The following is an 18,295-nucleotide window of genomic DNA, read 5'->3' on the forward strand; positions in this document are numbered from 1 at the left end:
TACACGAAACTGAACCCACGTCTCAATCGATTTACAACTGCAGCAAACATTTTCCTAATGGCTTTTTGGTGTCGTTCGCTTTCATCCTCTTCCTCGATTAAATATACATGACCATCATTTTGGACGTTTAAGCACCATTTAGAGTGAAATATTCAACAAAAGGATCGTATGTTGTCGGGCATGGCTACATTATGAACGGCAAGTTGCCGCTGTGTGGCCTTGCAAATGTGTGCCACCATTTACCCGACACTTATGTTGTCAGAAAAAATATAATGGCCAAAATGCCAAACAGAATATAACCAGTAGTCCTCAAACCAAGTCTGCTATTTCTAATGGTGGTTTTATGCAGCAGTTGTGTGTGACGATGTTCTCTATGTTTAAGAGTCCAAGTGAGCTAATGCGAGCTGTGATGTTAGACATTTGTGTATTATGTATTATAAATACATCATTTTTTTGAAAAATTTCCATATTTTTGTGTGAATATTAACAAACAAGACGTCATCTATCCCTTATGGTGGGCTCCCTGCTGACTATGTTGCCTACTAGTTAGGTTGCTAAATTCTCTTTTGTGTATTTTGCATTTCGTGTATCATTCGTGGACAGCAGCCATGATCTCCAGAGTTACTCAGTTAGCAGGATAACGGCATCAACAAAATCATAAATCAACAACCCCAGAATGCTCTAACTGAAAATTACATCTCAGAAAACTCTCCAAATAGGGAATTTTGGAGAAGATACTCATCTATATTTAAATTCTAATCATGACACATGACAAATGCTGCAGAGCCCGGGTATAATAATGCATAATGCTGATGGAACTCAAAAAGCCCATGAATATGTATATTCTTGTTGCACAGATGTGACAACTTGAGACAGAAATAATAGCGCGTATGTTTGAAGGGAGCCAAAAAAATTCTGTTTGCATCTTAGAATATTTAACAACAAAACAAGTCCATGGTCACCTCTGAAGAGATTTCTTGCCAAGCTGCACCGTTGATAATAGTTTCCATGACAATGCAGCACTGCGAGTGCATCAATGCCAGCCCGGATAAACAGTGATCCTTTACCAAAACAAGGGGGTCATTACTGCAGCTTGTCAAATCAATGTTGAGAGTGTCCCGGCTGATTAAGGCGTCCCCTCTCCGTCCTGACAAAGTGTCAATAGTGGCTGGCCTGTGGCTGCACACTCCCATGATTGGACTGAAATGCCTATCAGTCAGGCAGCTGAGCTGGACTAATGATTCCCTGTGCTGCCTATTAGAGGGACATGACAATTTAATCCTGTGGGCCAGGCAGGGAAAAAGTGACCTTGGAGCTTTATATTGAGGCTGAGGTAAATTGACAAGAGCAGATAAATCTTTACCTGGGGCTATTAACAGAATTAAAGAACAACAAAGGCAGAGGCTTCTCTCTTTGTTGTTCTGTTTGTCCCTTCCCATTTTAACCATGTCATAGAAAGATCATTTGAGCTTGAACATGATACAGCAAAAAAAAAAAAAAAAAGTGCTACATATCTCTCCACCATTAAGATTTATGAAGATTTCCACTCTGCACTGGTAAAATTGATGGAAAGCTTTCAACAACAAAGAGCCAAATGGAAACCAGTGGTTGAATTCATCTGTGCTTTGCAGTCAAGCTTAAATATTGAAAGTGGATATTGCTTGAAGCTTAGTGTTTTTCAGATGTTCAAAGCCATTCCAGCTTGGCCCCAGGGCAAGATATATTTCCTTGGACATCTATCTTAAGGCTATAAGAATATTGTCTACATGGTTGGAAAAAAGCCATGTGTTTACACAGATGTTTGGAGCTTTTAGTGCACATCTTCCTGTTCTGAGGCGCACCACTATCTTTTGTGCCAAGGGCCATATACATTTTGCATTAGTTTACCCTTTGATAGAGAAATAAAGGAGGTCAGGGGAGCTTTGACGCAAACGCAGAGTCTGCAACTAAGCAAACATTCTTTGAGATGAACTGGGAACTTAACATTTCCAGCATCGCAAATTCATTTGTTCCTCTTTTCTTTTTTTTTTTTTTCTAGGAGGATTGTTTCATGTGACCTGTTTACAAAGTGAGGAAATATGCCTCTCAACATTTCTGCAAGGGAAAACAGAAATCAAATGGCAAAAGATACAAATTTCATCCCGCTGCAAGGATAAATCACCAGTACTGGAAGGCAATTTGCCTGCGAGGCCTGGTTGCTACACACTGACCCTTTATGTTCAAAGTAAAGGTCAACATTTGCTTTCTTCTGCTTCTCTCCATGAATGCATAAATCAAAGCTCTTGGCATTTTAGTGTTTTAAGTTAGAAATACAATTTATCATAAGAAAAATGGAACCTGTGCAATTCAAGAATATCAAAACTTTAATGGTATATAAAGTAAAATACCATCTGTAAATGTTTTTCACTGCAAATAACACGCTGAATTAACTTCTGTGGCAATTTTGCATCTTTGAGCAGTTTTTATTGGGTCAAATTATGCTTCAGCAAATTTAAGTCGCCTTCTGTTTTACTTTTTTGCGAAGAAATTAGCAGCAACAAACAGCAAACAGATGGTAACGTCCCCCAACATCACTTCTCATCCAAGTTGTAAACATGATTTACAATTTGCACAATATTATTTACTGTGATTCATGTTTCCATCAGGTCCTCACTGGAGGTTAATAGAAATGCCAGCATGCTTGCTGATTTACTTAGTAAAATTTTCATCCCAAGGTTCAGGTTCAGAAGATTGGAGTCAGAGAGAATTACAGGATTCATGCATTATGCAGAAGACGCTGACACGACCTTCAGCCATCACACTCTTCCCTATATATCACAGCAGGCTTGACCCTTCCAAGGCCAGACGGAGCTTTTGATATATTTAACCACTACTGCCATTAGATTACTCACATTCTTTATGAGCTGAACCCATTTTAACCAGCCAGCAATGGTATCATTTATATTAAAAGTTGTTTTACACACTTTATTTGCCTTTTACTGCGGGTTGATGCTTCAGTGACTCGGACAGCGTTCGTAAGTCAACGGCAAACTAAATCAACAAATAAATCGCCCGCGTGGCCTCTCTGATTTTTATTCCTCACATTATGGCTTCGCCATATGTCGACCATATGTTGAAATAAAGAGGAAACTCTGCTGCTGTTAGACGCAGAACACATCATAAAATGATAGGAAATAAAGAGCTGTTTTAGAGTATGGGGTCCATTTTAATATAATTGGCTTCAGAATTATTTATGACATTAATTGCCACATTATCGACTGGCTGTCAGCTCCTTGGGGTTGCAGTCCATTCTTCTTTGCAGAGAGCGCCAGCTCAGCCCAACGCAGACTGACAAGCTTATTACACCATCTTCCCACTCAATGATAAATGCCACTAATGGGAATATGGCCCAGAAATAAGAGTCCATACTCATCTTAAACAGTCTCCCAGGATATTTAGATATGGATACTTCACTATGCTTCATTTCCCCTTGAATAAAGTTTAAAAGAAATTAAACACACAGAATAAAACTGCTCTTCTCGAGCCATTTCTATCATCTAGTGCGAGTTCAGAAGCACTTGAATCCATATTTATAATTATTTATTATGTTTAACAATCAATAGTACCTCTAGACAGACAAAACATGTCAGAGAGGTCTGCAACCACATGTGAACACCAGAGAACGTGACTTTCTCTAACATTTCAGGAGCAGCCCAGCTATGCAGAAATGAGAGGGAAGCCTGGGGGAGGGCCTTTTTTTTTATATAAATGTCACTTTTTGCTAAAACATTCAAATGCAACTTCATAAATGCTTTCAAGATGAGACAATTGCACGTCATCCTCCGTCTCTGTTTCACCTCATCTTTTATTGTGCTCTTTTGGAACAATCCTCATTCTGATGGGGTCAAACATAATACAAAGTATAATTTTCGGCACGACCCTGAATACAAACTCAAAAAGACTAGTGCATACTACAGATAATACACTGTACTCTTAATGTGCTTTACAGGCCAGGGTATCCACCCACATAAATGTTTTGAGAAGAAGAGCACAAATATCAGAAAAAGATTTCTGTCACTCAACAAGGGCTGTTTAATACAATTTCTCTTTTCTTTTTTTTTTCTTTTTTAATGAAACTGCTTATGTATTCTGACTTCACATTGGATGTATCCTGACAACAATGAGAACTGACACATACCAAACTTGGTATGTCCCAGAGCCATCTTCAGTGGCTGGGATGCTGTCAGCTCCACGTACATCAGTGGTGGAGTTTCGATGGTAGCGCGACACATGTCACAAACTTTATGTGTCTGCTCTTTTCTGTACGGTGCCTCTGTGTCCCAGAGATTAGATTTTACAAGCATTTATGTTTGTATGAATGCTGGTTAAAAAAAAAAAAACAGAGGCCTTTTTGCTATGATAGTGGCATCATGTCAAGTACGAAGCTTGTTCTTAAATACATAATTATGAGGCTCAGCTGAACCCTCCGTGACATGCCAAATCAAAATAATCCAGGCAAGTCTAGCTTTCTTTTTATTTAATATACAGTATGATCAATGTGGAATATTTAATGACCAAGTTATCCCGCAGCTCCATCATCAGATCCGGCCTCCTGCTTGGATATTTCAACAGGAAAAGCTATCTCTGGTGATTGCACATGCCTAGTGCAGCCAGACACACATCTGAACTTTAACCTCCTTTGATCAGCAGTTTTGGCAAGGCAATCCATCATGGTGCTCTTACTGTCAGAAGAGGTGCCTGGCTGCAGCTGTGTGTCACTGGCTAAGAGGGGCTGCTTAAAGGCAATCATGTCAACCTCCACGCGACTGCTCAGACTCCCGGATTGAAGGACGACTTGACAGGGCCAGAAGAGTCAGCTGAAGACACTGGAGGGTTGTGTCTGACTGCTCGGCAGCCATGAAATGATGGCTGATTTTATCCTCTGTGAACAACTGACCGAATAAACTCATAAATGGATGAAATTCAATAAATGAATAGCTGACATTTCTCCTGAACTACATTTGTCCTGTTTTGATGAAACACACCATGTGAATCACAAGGAAAATGATCTGTCCTATAAATTAAATTAGTACCTCCCCAGTGATCTAAAGCTGCTCTGTTTATCTTTATGATAGCAGAACATGAACGCCTTTCAAATTTTGACCTTGAAAACATGTGTCTGCCTCAGGGGAGACAGCGTGAGTACTCTTTAAAGGGATCACTGAAATCGCTGAGCAATGAGCTTGAAATTTGTAATTAGAAGGAACAAAAAAAAGCTTTATTCTATTTCAGACTGAGCTGACTGTAGACGAATGGACCAAAAAGCATCAACTTAAAGAGAGAAAAAACAAAACTCAGAATAGTTTAGTTTTTTCCTCTGGGCATGAATGTTACAAGGGTGTTTTTAGCCTATGTGTACATATCAAACTCTATAAACGGAATCGTAAAAACCCTTTTGTAACATAGCTCATTGGTTTCTGACGAGTGGGTTTGACGGCAGATTGACGTATTGGTAATTACTGCTCCCCCTCCATTGCTAACTTGTAATCTCACATTTCGAAAGACACAAGTTAACTCTACAGAACTTCACATCTAGTGCTACACAGCAAGTTGTAGATCTGAAATCACAGAACTACGTAGGCTAAAACTTATGAAGATAAGATACTGCTAGCTACCTAACACTGGAGTGAAAGTTATAACTCTGTCTCATACTCGGTAGGTCCATTATCCGGACTAAACTCATGACAATAGTGGCCATTAACATTAGCTTGCGCTAGTGCTAGCAAGCTCATTTATATGAGGCAAAGGTTGTGTTCCTACGTACGAACTGTAATTACATAATTTTAGATACCATTAGCAGAGTTAAAAGCATTGTTGCTTTGATTGGCCTCAGGATATCTTTGGTGATCCTCTAGCTTAATCCTGACAGCTTAATCCAAGAAAATGCTATACTAGGATTTGGTAGGATTTAGTAAATGGACTGAAATAAAACCCCTTTTCCTATCCTCTCGTGATACCTGGAGTCAGTATCACAAGTGCCCCTAAGACATGTTTCTAGATTTTTTGGGCATAAACTCCATAAGACAGGTGAGAGCAGGATCTTCCAATGTTTTCTGAAAGGTGAACATTGAAAGCCTCATCCTGATACTGAAAGGTACAGATGTCCTTGCCAAAGTCTCAATGAGTCAGTTGTAGGTGCTCTGGCCGACTCTATACAAGCAAGAACTGACTCTGTCCAACTCCAGATAGTCCAAAAATGGGCAAATGGGCTGAACAGGCAGCTGGTTGGAACATTTAGCATGCTTAGCTCATGTTAACCTATGATGCTAACCAACTTTACATTAGCTACAGGTTACCTAACGGCACTGAGAGTTTGTGTTGTCAGTTATGTATTTACTGCTCATGAATATGTGCCGGATTCCTCATTGAATCTGTCCGTTCATCCCTCAGATCTCGCTACTAAAACAATAACTGAAGCGATGACCGCTGGACCTGAATCAAGGACTGCAAGAGCTCCGGCCAAGCTCTTCCAGATATGCTGCGGCTACAGCTGGAGCTGTTCGGCTGGAAATCAATTCTCTTTTGAAAGCAGCCCCTATTCGTCATTCGAGGAAGTGCCTTTCCACATTGGATTCAAAAAAAGGTTGGAATACATTAATGAAGAACTTGCTCATCGTAATTCCTGCTCGGATAATGCCACTATAGTCAGGTCATAGAGATTGGACCTCCATCCAAGTGTAAATAAGGCCAACCAGTGAGCCATATTCTAGGTCCACTGTGAATGATTTTCTGACAGGAAGACAGAAAGTGAATTCTTCATCACTTTTATGCAGCCACTGAGTGCATTAACGGCAAAAAATGGGCCTGACTTTCAGACAAAGAAGCTGAGTGACGGATTGCTGACTGCAGCTCCAAGTGTGCAATAACATGATGTGAAAGGACATTGTCAGGAGCCGAGGAGACGAGCCAAGATTGTACATAGTGACAGAAAACAGAGACGAGGACAGAGATACTGGTGCCATATTAGTGGCCAGCATATTCAAACACCATCCTTGAGTCTAAGCAAACTTGACATCACCTCCAATGGCTTCAAAGTGTTCCCCCCCTCCACCTCCCCCTTCTGTCTGCAGCCAGCTTTCCCCTCTGATGTGTCTCCACACTCCTCTGCTCTCTCTTCTGCAGAGAGAGTTACCAGCAGGCCTGTTCTGACAGGACAGGAGGATAGAGGCGCTGCGGCCTGCGGATGCCCTCAGTCAATCTACATTTGGTCACCGCGGTGGGAAGTGTGCTCATTTTTTCCGATATCTGAGCTACTTGAGGTGATCTGAACACTGAAGTGTGAGGAGCTGTCACCTTGCATAAAAGTCTGCACCAGCAGCTCCTGATATGCTTTGAGGGTGGGAAGGCGATGGAGATCTCTTTGCTCTGATAGGCTGCCAGGACACCGGGGACCCTATAAGAGAGAAGGAGAAAGTATTCCACGCTGTCTGCCTGGGGACAGGAGGTCGGCTGGGAAGGAGGCTGCTCATCACCCAGGCCCCCGACATTCTCGGAGCAGATTTATGCTGTTACCAGGCCAAACATAGTGGAGCTATTTTAATACAGTATCAACATATCAACAAGAGGCCAGCAGAGATGCACACACAATAGACACATCACCAGTGGTGGGCAGTAATGGAGTAAATTTACTTGAGTACTGTACTTAAGTACATATCCAGAGGATTTGTACTTTACTTGAGTATTAGATTTCTTTGGTACTTATTACTCTTACTTGAATACATTTCCAAGACAAATATTTTTACTTTTAAAATATTTTTACACAAGCTGTTTTTGTCAAAGGAGGAGACCTATCACAGTGCACGCTCTCCACTGGGATGTACGTAAAGCGGAAATACGTGAAGCCTCCTCAAAACGATACCGCCAAAGTAGCCTGCGTTTGTCAAGACATAGCCGCAACAATGCGCCTGCTTTTTTTGTAAAGCAGTGGTCTTTGAGGGGGATCCAGACTTAGTTGGATGGTGCAGGTTCATTTGGTTTCAGTTCATGATTGTTAATAAACTAATTTCATTCATTTGATTTGTTTTTGGTGTTTCTGCAGGTTTTATATAACATTGTGGTTCTAAAAGCAGCACATCAGTGCAGCTGGTTTCAAAGAGTTAATTCTCAGAAACAAGAGTTAAAAGATCCTTAAATTAATTTAGAAAAAATATAGTAATTTACTGATGTGGAAAATAAGAAATTTACTCTTACTCTTACTTTTACTTAAAGTAAATTTAAAAGCATTTACTTTTGGATACTTAAGTACCTTTAAAAGCAAGTACTTTTCTACTCTTACTCGAGTAATATTTTGACTGAGCTACTTTTACTTGTAACGGAGTAAATTTTGACCAGTAGTATTTGTACTCTTACTCAAGTACTGGGGTCGAGTACTCTGTCCACCTCTGCACATCACTGAAGACAAAAAGCACTGGGTTAAATCCTGCATGACAAGATATGCTGCTGGTGAAACAGTGATTTGTAGAATTGGATTTGTTTCAGGTTTGGGTTAGTCGTGATGAGCACCAATTTTTGCACTCCACAGGCCATTAACAGTTCACCCCACTTTCTCTAGCAGGGCGGCAGCTGAAGAGAAAAGCAGCGTGTAGCGTTGGTGTTGGATGTGACCGGTACAAAAAAAAAAAAAGAAAAAACATTGCCAGAGGCAGGGAGGCTGGAATACGCTGCGAGTAAAGTTGGCAGCTGTGCGGCTGCTTGTGATAAAGTGCAGCTCAGTGTAAACACACTCTGGGGCTCCCCGCACAGCTGGCGACCATAGGTTACAGTCCCGCAAGATGAAGTGCAGGAAGGGGATAGCGGGAGGGAGAGATGGATGCGAGGATCCAAATCTACATATCATGTCTGGGACGGATCAGGGCCTTAAAAAAAATCATCATGACAACAGGAAAGATGAGAGGGAGGGTGATGATGTATTATTGGGTCTCAGAAAAGAAAAGGGCACTTGTGTAACATTCACAGGCATCAAGATAAAAGCGTGTTTTGCACACAAGTGCACATTATTACACTTTTTCTTTCTTTAGCAAATTATTTCCTCTTATATTCTAATGAGACCTTGATTATGAAATATGCTGCATAAGCACACGCATTTGTAACACCGTATTATTTGTTCCCTCAAAGATGAAACATCACTGAAACCAAAAATCCACAGGGGATTGAATCAAAGTGAAGATTTGCTGTTTGTTGATTTATTTTTCTAGGCACGTTTGCAAAGGTGTGTGTTATTTATGGAAATAACTCTGCCCCTCCTTTGAATATTCTCCTGATCTGAAACGTTGCAAAAACACTCCAGTGGCCAAAATCCCACAAATAACACGAGGGAAGTATTTGCTTTGGATCTTAACGTGCCCTTAGATGTTATTAGGGTTTCATATGCAAAGAAATACTCCGTGTTCACATACTTCACTCGCCGTTTTGATGACATTTCCACTGTCTTTATGCGTGCATCCTACTGATCCTCAGGGAAACACGAAGACGGAGATGATAGAGTTTCGCAGACATTTATTTTCCTTTTCTAGTGATTTAGCATGACTCTGCTTGTCATCATGATTTAGAGGAGGCTGTGGTTCTGTTTATTGTAACCAAATAAGTCCAGCGCCTGCATGCTTTCAACTTCAGAGTTATTGATTAAACTTTTAAACAGTTTCTATATTATCTAGGGACTAACAGGAGATTCATTTTGCATCACTGTTCGCCTGTAATCCATTAACAGTTTCGACAGCTCGACCACAAGGACTCTGTCTTGAGACAAGGCCATTTTTCACACAGTGAAAGTACTGTATAAAGACAGACTAAATGATGCTCTCAGTAACATATCACATATAGTACAGCTCATGTTATACGGAGACTAACAACAGATACAGCAATTCAAGTAGCTGGTAAACACTCAAGCATCTGGGGCACCAAACAGCTCAGCTGGTCGAGTGTTGCCTCACGCACAGAATCCACGTGAAGCTGGACCAGGTTTTAGTCCCAGTAGGTGGCTTATTGCTACATGTCTTTCTCACTCTGTCTCTCTCTGACCTGCTTATTTGTTTGCATACATCCAATAAAAGCAGTGGTGGACAGTAACGGAGTCAATTTACTTGAGTACTGTACTTAAGTACATATCCAGAGGATTTGTACTTTACTTGAGTATTAGATTTCTTTGGTACTTATTACTGTTACTTGAATACATTTCCAAGACAAATATTTTTACTTTTACTCGAGTAAATTTCTAGGAAGGCTGAAAAGTACTCATTACTTTCAGGTCTGCTCTTTTTTCTTCTTCCCTAAAATCCTATTGGACACAAGCTGTTTTTGTCAAAGGAGGAGACCTATCACAGTGCACGCTCTCCACTGGGATGTACGTAAAGCGGAAATACGTCAAGCCTCCTCAAAACGATACCGCCAAAGTAGCCTGCGTTTGTCAAGACAGAGCCGCAACAATGGCTACGCCTGCGTCAGGAGAATAAAGACAATCCGCTGAGTCGTCTGAGTCTGATAATGAGCCGGACTCGGAGCAGGGACTTTCATAAAATCCTTGGCCGTATCTTAACTCAATGTTTGAGTTCTGAGTAAAAAACGAGGGCACAGACAAACCACAGACATTTATTTTCAAATGTTTATTGTGTCTGCCGAAGCAGAACTACCTCTCTGCTTTCAACAACTCAACATTGAATTCTCAGAAATAAGAGTTAAAAGATCCTTAAATTAATTTAGAAAAAATATAGTAATTTACTGATGTGGAAAATAAGAAACTTACTCTTACTCTTACTTTTACTTAAAGTAAATTTAAAAGCATTTACTTTTGGATACTTAAGTACCTTTAAAAGCAAGTACTTTTCTACTCTTACTCGAGTAATATTTTGACTGAGCTATTTTTACTTGTAACGTAGTAAATTTTGACCAGTAGTATTTGTACTCTTACTCAAGTCCTGGGGTCGAGTACTCTGTCCACCTCTGAATAAAAGTCACTAGAGCCATAAAATCTTTAAAAAAACAAAACAAAAAAACCATGATATTGGATGGACAACCACATGCTAAACGAATAAAGCTACCACAACTTTTGGAGATGGACACCATATGTCAACACAGGGTGAATGAGAGGCAATCCTGTAAAAATCCTGTAAAAAACCTGAAAGTGGATCTATATAATTTCTGCTGAAATTAAGTTTTTTTTGTTTCCTTTTTGTGAATTTTATGGGGTTGAGTGAAGTCCTCGGGACAGTTACGCGGACCGGTGTCTGTTCTTCGCTCTGCAACATTCTGTGGTAAGGAAAATGTTCGTAGTGAGTGTGAATATATCTATAATAGTCTCTGAATTGCTATGAATTTGATGTGATCTGAACTGTTTTAGGTGGTGAGATTTTGCGGAGCAGCTGTTTGTCTGGCAGACTTCTGCCCTGACAATCAGGTACCGCTATTGCTTATGTTTGTAAGCAGCAACATTTCCATGTTTCAACGCTGACTGTAGTATGTATTATTTTCATTAAATGTATGACTTTCATATGGTTGCATTATAATTTTATATTTATAAGATTCCAGCCTGCACTGTGGAAGATGCTCGTTTTTCATAAAACAGGAACCACTTTAAAACCTTTTTCAGAAAGTCTGAGAGTCTAATAGAACAATATAACTTCTTGTTATGACTCCATTAAGTGGCAAGCCTTTTTAAAGATGTTTCATTATTTTCTTGCGTTTTTCCTTCATTTAGACCGTCTCCAATAAAGCACATAATCCATTAATTTCATTCAAGCCCCTCACAATTTATTTATACATATTTCCAAAACAGATGCGTTTGTAATGTAAGATGCAAAGTTAAAGTATCAGCTTGAAAAGTCTTCTTGGGAAAAAAACAAACAACTATTTATGTGGCACCAAACAAGAAATACAGTATGACTGCAAACACGAGCACCGAGCTGGCTGGGTATGAAAGCAAGTTGTGTCCGGAGGCTTTGGGTCAGCAGTCAATTAAATTATCACACTGAAATGAAAGACTTAGAAAATCCCCTCTCTGAATAATGGCTGTCACACACTCTGTATCCTCCATGATGTTCTGTAAAAAAGGTTGCACCAATGGGATTAGGGCTTCACCCTCAGCTGCTGCTGTGCCCAGTCCAAAATGACTATCCTCTTATCTCAAGGCAACAGAGCGACATTATGTTATGTACCGACTTCTTCCAAGATATAATGGGTGTCATTGAAATTAATTTAATCTTTCTTAAATTAGCTTTAGACTCTGATCTCTCCCAGTCAGAATTTATGTCCTCCAGAATTCAATTTCCTCCGCAGTGTGATATGCTTTTATCAGTTGGTAACTATTCGGTGGCCTCCAATAATGAGAGCTGTCACGGAGACCAGAGGCTGATAGTATTTGATGGAGACCATCTTGTGACCACTGGAACTGTTGCCCCTATCTTCCAGGGATTACACAGAACACACTGGAAATGTCCCCACACTTAACCCAGCAGCTCCCAGCAAAGCAGGATGAACTTCAGGGTCAGAAGTTGATCAATCTGGATACATGTTAATCCAGTTACAGGTGATTATTAGACTGCGTTTTGTTTCAATTGCTGAAATGAGAAGAAAAGAAAACCCATCTGATACTGAAAATGTTCAGTAGTGACTGGGAGATAATATTTTTGAAAGATTCTTATTCTCGTGCAAATTAATTAACTGATAAAGACGCAATCAAAGATTACCATCAAAATACTGATTTGATTCACTAAATACAAACACCAACTAAGTTTGCAGCCTCTGAAATTACTGGTAAAGTCATTAATCAAGAAACTTAAAATAAGAAAATCTATGATACAAAAACAGATAAATCTAAATAAAAGGAAGAAGCAGGAGAACTTTGATGACTGCTGCTTTTAGTTTTATGCTTCCCACAGTTTTGACATTGAAGGTGATTGAGGACTTTTTCCTACCATTTAGTAGTATTGGATTAGGTAGTGCAGGCCAGCTGACAGTCTTGCCGGGGCCCCGGACAAAATAATCTAAGATGGGCCCCCCTGCGCCCGGATCTCTCCTTCTCCTCTTCCTCTCCTCTCCCTCTGCTCTTCAGGTTTTTATACAAGCTAATGGACGTAAACATTAGCGCTAGCTAGTTAGGTTAAGTTACAAAGTTGGTAAACGTTGGCTGCGCTGTTTCTTACCTTGCTCTACGCTGACTTTATTAATTCCAGCTTCACCGTCACCACCTTTTTAAAATATTTGTGTAGAGAATCTCTGAGGCCTCTATTTTCTTCTTCTCTTCTTCTCTTTTCTCTTCTTTTCTGAGCACCGGACTTGTGCTGACCGGACATTTTGACCATTCTAATGGTTGAATTAAATGATAACATCAAATTTTGATCAGCGGCCAAACCATTTTTGTGTTGGGGGTTCTTGACCACAAGGACAATTAGGAAGAAAACAAATAACAAGCTTTTATGTAACTCAAATACTACATATTCTTTCCACAAATAGGCATATTTTGAAACATTTTGAAAAAATGATTCCATAATTTAATGGATTAAATTTTTTTTTTTTTTTTTTTTTTTTTTTTTTTTTTTTTTTTCAGTTCTGGCACGTGTTTTTCAGTTTGCACGTGCTGTTGTTGTGTGTTTTGCGGGTGATCAACTAAGAATGCTTGCGCAATTGATAACAGGTGCAAACCGCAGTATTTAAAGGAGCTTGAGGCCGGATTGTGGCAGGATTTATGAAAAAAATCTGTATACATTTTAAGTTTTCTAGTAATAATGTCAGGTGAAGCGTTCCAAACCCAAAAGAATGAGCCCTCTAGTGTATCTCTCCGTTGCCTTGAACAGGCTGTGTGCTGCAAAATGTGCTGCAATTCGGTCCCGAATTTCCCGCGCTGGGCTGCGGATGTGACGTCACATGACGCTGCATGTGCGTTCTCCCCGTTCTCCCGTGCCGGCTTCGCTGTTGGCTGCAGTACCCCCAACAGCCGTCGTGGGGAAGGGTGGCGCTAGAGAGTCTCATTTCTTAAAAGGAGCCTCAAGCTCCTTTAAATGAGGGGTTGCGTGTCTTACGGTTTGCGCCATGGAGAGTCTGGATGGAAAGCAGGATAGTCGCAAGCGCAAAATTAAATTTGACGAGTTGGAGTTAGAGATATTAGTGGAAGAGGCAAATAAACACATTCATGAACTAGAGCAAAGAAATTTAAACATTACCAAAAGAAACGCAATATGGGAGAAAATCTGCGATAGAATAAATGCAGTTGGTAAGACAAAAAGAACGGCAGATGAGGTTAAAAGAAGGTGGCAGAAGATATAAGGCGAAGAACTAAAGAAAAAGTGGCCTTTAATAAAACTTGTGCAACCATTTTTAAAATAGCATGCAGCAGAATAAAGACTCTCTCTCTGCGTATTCTTTGATTTTGGCGATGTCGCCTCCTTGCCACAATAACAGCAGCCATCGGTGCGTAAAGCAGATTAGCACCTTCCTTTCGAACGTATTAAATACAGACGCAATCACAATCCCCGCAATAACTTTCAGGCTTGGTAAATCTCATTGCGCGTGGTAAATGGAGCAATTTGCATTTTCCCCTCCCAGTATTTAGCGCTTTCTGGGGGGTACGCCCCATATTGATTATTCATCAGGGCAAAAGTACTAAATGAACAGCGTGTGCTATTTTGCTCATTTGAGAGGTGCAGTCCTCTTTGCACGCTGTTAGTAGATCAGCTTGCACATTGGTTTGCTGGTGATGTCAAGTTTGCACACGTTTTTACACACGCAAACCTTTAGTAAATCAGGCCCCAAGAGTGGTAAATAGTGTTGACAGCCCTTTGAGTGCAAATGCAGCTATCACAAAAAACCCCCAAAAAGAAACAGACCATAAGTATATTTTAACATGGGGTTCACAAGAACTTCACCCACTTTTGGAGCCGACTCCAAGTAAACAATCGAGGAGCTTCCAGTTTTGGGTCATTGTGTCGGCGACTGATCAGCAAGCTACATGTAGCTCCTTGCTTTCACCACCGAGGGAAGGATCTTGGGTATTCTATCGTTGCAGAGGGGATTGCATCAAGTTTTTCACATTACAGATTTACATTAAGCTTCCACATCATCAGATTCTTGATAATAGACACAGAATAACCTGTTTACGGACAGTAAGCAGGTGGATGACCGCAGGTGTACATCTGGCATTCTTAGTTCAATTCAATTCAATTTTATCCATATAGCGTCTGTTACAATATGAGTTGTCTCTAGGCGCTTTCCAGGGACCCAGAATATGACCCCGAGGAATTTTCACACAAACAACGGCAGGTAAAAAACTCCCTAGCACAAAAAAAACCTGAAGCAAATAGCAGCAAGGAAACACTCCCCTTTAAGAGGGAAGAAACCCTGAGCCGGACCTGGCTCATAAAGGGGGACCCTGCAGAAAGATGTCAACCAGCTCATATTAATGTTCCAGTCCATTTTATTCACATGACACACACACAAACACAGACACACTGATACTGAAACACTCCCTTCTGGTGTGTCACAACATGTAAGATGAGGGTAGACAGATATTCAGCATGCTGTGTTACCTGTATGTGCACACAAAATACAAAATACAACAGGGTGATACAAAGGAAATCATTGAAAATGATATAAATGTGAAAAGAAAATCACATTTTTAATAGTGCATTTAAACTAAAAAACTATTCTTAGAATGCACACCTGTCCTTATTTCCTCAGCTTTCCATGACTTTACAAAGTCATGTAATATTCCCGTCACCACATCCTCACAACCTAGAAAACCCTCTTGATAAGCGCGTACATAGCCAACGTTTTGTAAGTACAAAACGTTTGTTTCCTGCTCTTTGCTTCAGTCTTTTCCACTTGTAGCTCTGAGCCTTAATAATGTAAGATTCAGTGGTTTCATGCTGGGAATTTTTCCACAGTCTAGGTAGTTTTTTTCCCCTCCCACTGGAGATTGTGCATGTGTTTGCATACTGCCTATCAAATTTCAATAAAATCAATACTGGTGTAGCATGTGCCTCTGAAAACTGCTTAGTCATTTTTATTACCTATTTTTTTTAACTAGGAATTGTTATATCAACAAGCCAGGTTATAATTTGTCAATAGGCTGCACGATACATATTTCCTCCTCACCCTTCCATCTACCCAACACCCATCTGTTTTGACTGACTGAATGACACACTGCCTGATGTCCCCCGGCTGTGCAGAAGAAGAACGGTTGTTGTAAACAGAGGTGTTGTTAAGGGCTTTTTCAATACAACTGTAATTAGAGTGAATCATTGTTGCTCGGAGCCTTGTAAACATATCCTAGAGTTGTGTTTGCAAGCAATCCTTTAAATTGTGGCCTTTTGTGACTTTAAATCTGAGAAAAGTGGTCAAACATGAATCTTTGAACATTTTTAGTTCAGCAACCCTGACGACGAATCCCATGCACCAGTGCTAAACCAAGGTTATCTGTGAGCAAATGTGACTAAACAGTTGCAGTCTGGACCTCTGTAATGAATGATTTTGGCATCATGGGATCGTCTGTCGTTATACTGGTATGCTAACATTAGGAAGATTACTGAGGCTGCAGGGAAAGTCCTCCGTTTTGCCTCTGTAAGGTCAGAACGTTCAGCACTGATCAGGGTAGTAGTGTTACCACAATGCAAGTCAATAGGAATCATCCTCCAGAAATGACAGCCATTCGATTCTCATTTATACCAACTCACTGAGTTATGAATGTAGAGAAAAGCTGCTGCTACACGATGAAAAAAAGGGATGCTTTCAGAGCATTTGACAGTAGAGGCATTTGTGTATTATGAAGGGCCAAAAGCTTTGCCACAGGCTACTTTCATCAGAAAGCTGCCATAGACAGCTTCTTATGTGGCATCGTAAAACGCTAGCTGCCCATCCCGCTCTCTGATTATTACCTTCATCTCATCTCAGCACCTGATGCTTAATAATCTAGTACCTGAGGGTCCTGTCTCAGTTTCCAAACTCTGATTTGATGTGGCAAGGAGATAAAAAAACAGGGAAGAGGGGGGAACAGAAATAAAAGAACAAGGGATCAAAAATAACTGTGCCAGGCAAGCTGAGTGGAGTGGGGCCCATCAACACCAATAACCGTTAGCCGTGAACATGTGTGTCACAGTGAGACAAGTGTCATATCACTCAGCCCGCTGCTTCATTTGACTGGAACACATCAATCACTCAGGCAAATCCGTGCAGACGTGCCGAGATAGGCCTCACCTCTGGCTCTCTCATTACAGTGCGTCAGTGTTAGTGAAACCTGGCCCTGTCTAGAACGCAGCGCCGTCTTCCTTCACTTGTTTCGATCGTCCACAGGGGGGAGAACGGCGCGGAGAAGATGCAACAGTGCATGTGGGGAAACCTGCAGCTATTGCATGTTTGTCAATACGGCTGGTGTTTTAGCTGGCCTCTGTTGCTACCCCGAAACGCTAAGTATCTGCATGGCTGCACACGTCAGAGCCCATCAGCAGGATCCCATCCTCTGCACGAATTACTCATGACAATAATATAATAAGACACTGAAAGCTTTATGATTGCGATGAAAGATTGTAGTCATAAGTGATTCTTTTGGGATTTTTTTCTTCACTTAATTTTTAATTTATAAAATGTTAATATTTAAAGATGCCTATCACAGGCCCTGCAAGCAAATAGTCAGGGGTAGTCAATCTAGCTTTTTGAATAGTATTTTCCTGATGCTTTGATTTTTCACGATAGTTTAAAACCTAAAAACATGAAATGCTATGCTAAAGATAAAAGCTGTTGATTGATATATAAGAGAAGTTTTTTTTTTCTTTTAAAGGAGCTTGAGGCCGGATTGAGGCAGGATTTATGAAAAAAATTCTTATACATTTTAAGTTTTCTAGTAATAATGTCAGATGAAGCGTTCCAAACCCAAAAGAATGAGCCCACTAGTGTATCTCTCCGTTGCCTTGAACAGGCTGTGTGCTGCAAAATGTGCTGCAATTCGGGCCCAAATTTCCCGCGCTGGGCTGCGGATGTGACGTCACATGACGCTGCATGTGCGTTCTCCCGTGCCGGCTTCACTGTTGGCTGCAGTACCCCCGACGGCCGTCGTGGTGAAGGGTGGCGCTAGAGAGTCTCATTTCTTAAAAGGAGCCTCATGCTCCTTTAATAGACGCGTTTCAAAGTCGAATGTAAGCGGTGTATTATTGTTTTAGTGAGATATTGAAGAAGTTTAAAACGTACATCTTCATATCTACAACAATGCAACCCCTTTCATAATAAGACTTGTAACTTCAAGTCAGTATCTCTATGCACGGTGTAAAAATGAGAACTC

This window comes from Cololabis saira, chromosome 19, assembly GCF_033807715.1.
Source record: "Cololabis saira isolate AMF1-May2022 chromosome 19, fColSai1.1, whole genome shotgun sequence".
NCBI classification, from domain to species: domain Eukaryota; kingdom Metazoa; phylum Chordata; class Actinopteri; order Beloniformes; family Belonidae; genus Cololabis; species Cololabis saira.